The sequence below is a fragment of the Anopheles moucheti genome (assembly GCF_943734755.1).
Source record: "Anopheles moucheti chromosome X unlocalized genomic scaffold, idAnoMoucSN_F20_07 X_unloc_14, whole genome shotgun sequence".
NCBI lineage: Eukaryota > Metazoa > Arthropoda > Insecta > Diptera > Culicidae > Anopheles > Anopheles moucheti.
In genome coordinates this window covers 225,001-227,500 of record NW_026453520.1, presented here as the reverse complement: position 1 = coordinate 227,500, position 2,500 = coordinate 225,001, and positions in this window count along the sequence as shown.

Sequence of the window (2,500 nt, the reverse complement as noted above, 5' to 3'; positions counted from 1 at the left end):
ACTCGGGTACCTCCATACAAAAGTACCAAGTTCGGGTCGAGTGGTCGATGGACGTCGAAGGTGAAAATTTTTCATCATCGAAAATTTTTTCCAAAGTTGAAGCAAATGGGCCCTAGAGTATGAAAAGTGAAACCACGGATCGATTTGAGAAATAAAAATTTTTTGTATGAGAAAGTCACCACTTGGGTACCTCCATACAAAAGTACCAAGTTCGGGTCGAGTGGTCGATGGACGTCGAAGGTGAAAATTTTTCATCATCGAAAATTTTTTCCAAAGTTGAAGCAAATGGGCCCTAGAGTATGAAAAGTGAAACCACGGATCGATTTGAGAAATAAAAATTTTTTGTATGGGAGGGCCCCTGCTAGAACATTTTTCCCAAGTGCGACCATTTTACCCAGTGAGTCAAAAAAAAAATTTTTTCACGGTGACTCAAAACTTCAATATTAGACTTCCCTGAGTATGAAAAGTGAAACGAAAATCATTTTTGAGAAGAAAAAATTTTTGTATGGGAGGGCCCCTGCTAGAACATTTTTCCCAAGTGCGTCGATTTTGGGTCGCCGACACAAGCTCGGGTCAAAAAAATTTTTTTTTCACGGTGACTCAAAACATCAATTTTAGACTCCCCTGAGTATGAAAAGTGAAACGAAAATCATTTTTGAGAAGAAAAAATTTTTGTATGGGAGGGCCCCTGCTAGAACATTTTTCCCAAGTGCGTCGATTTTGGGTCGCCGACACAAGCTCGGGTCAAAAAAATTTTTTTTTCACGGTGACTCAAAACATCAATTTTAGACTCCCCTGAGTATGAAAAGTGAAACAAAAATCATTTTTGAGAAGAAAAAATTTTTGTATGGGAGGGCCCTTGCTAGAACATTTTTCCCAAGTGCGTCGATTTTGGGTCGCCGACACAAGCTCGGGTCAAAAAAATTTTTTTTTCACGGTGACTCAAAACATCAATTTTAGACTCCCCTGAGTATGAAAAGTGAAACGAAAATCATTTTTGAGAAGAAAAAATTTTTGTATGGGAGGGCCCCTGCTAGAACATTTTTCCCAAGTGCGTCGATTTTGGGTCGCCGACACAAGCTCGGGTCAAAAAAATTTTTTTTTCTCGGTGACTCAAAACATCAATTTTAGACTCCCCTGAGTATGAAAAGTGAAACGAAAATCATTTTTGAGAAGAAAAAATTTTTGTATGGGAGGGCCCCTGCTAGAACATTTTTCCCAAGTGCGTCGATTTTGGGTCGCCGACACAAGCTCGGGTCAAAAAAATTTTTTTTTCTCGGTGACTCAAAACATCAATTTTAGACTCCCCTGAGTATGAAAAGTGAAACGAAAATCATTTTTGAGAAGAAAAAATTTTTGTATGGGAGGGCCCCTGCTAGAACATTTTTCCCAAGTGCGTCGATTTTGGGTCGCCGACACAAGCTCGGGTCAAAAAAATTTTTTTTTCACGGTGACTCAAAACATCAATTTTAGACTCCCCTGAGTATGAAAAGTGAAACGAAAATCATTTTTGAGAAGAAAAAATTTTTGTATGGGAGGGCCCCTGCTAGAACATATTTCCCAAGTGCGTCGATTTTGGGTCGCCGACACAAGCTCGGGTCAAAAAAATTTTTTTTTCTCGGTGACTCAAAACATCAATTTTAGACTCCCCTGAGTATGAAAAGTGAAACGAAAATCATTTTTGAGAAGAAAAAATTTTTGTATGGGAGGGCCCCTGCTAGAACATTTTTCCCAAGTGCGTCGATTTTGGGTCGCCGACACAAGCTCGGGTCAAAAAAATTTTTTTTTCACGGTGACTCAAAACATCAATTTTAGACTCCCCTGAGTATGAAAAGTGAAACGAAAATCATTTTTGAGAAGAAAAAAATTTGTATGGGAGGGCCCCTGCTAGAACATTTTTCCCAAGTAAATTCGATTTTACCCGGTGAGTCAAAAAATTTTGAAAAAAATATTTTGCCAAAATCGTGTTCATTGCCTATTATAAGGGACCAGGTCAGCTCACACGCATTTTTGGAGACCATATGGAAAGTGCGTCTGGGATTGCGGAAATTAAGTTTAGAGTGTTAAATGATGGTTTCGCAATCCCGAAAGGCTCAAAATCCACCCTAAGGTCCCCTGGGTGAAATGTGGTTTCCAAGGTGTGAGCGCTATCGGTGATAGAGTTGGAATGTGATTTCCAGAGCGCAGGGCGACTGGGCTTAGAGCGAAAATCATAGACAAGGGTAAGTATTGGACTGAACGACTCGAAGCAAACGAAAATCATAGACAAGGGTAATGGACTGAACGACTCGAAGCAAACGAAAACCACACACAAGAGTAATGGACTGAACGAATCGAAGCAAACGAAAATCACATACAAGAGTAATGGACTGAACGAATCGAAGCAAACGAAAAACCACAGACAAGAGTAATGGAGTGAACGAATCGAAGCAAACGAAAACCAAAGACAAGAGTAATAGAGTGAACGAATCGAAGCAAACGAAAACCATGAACACAGGGA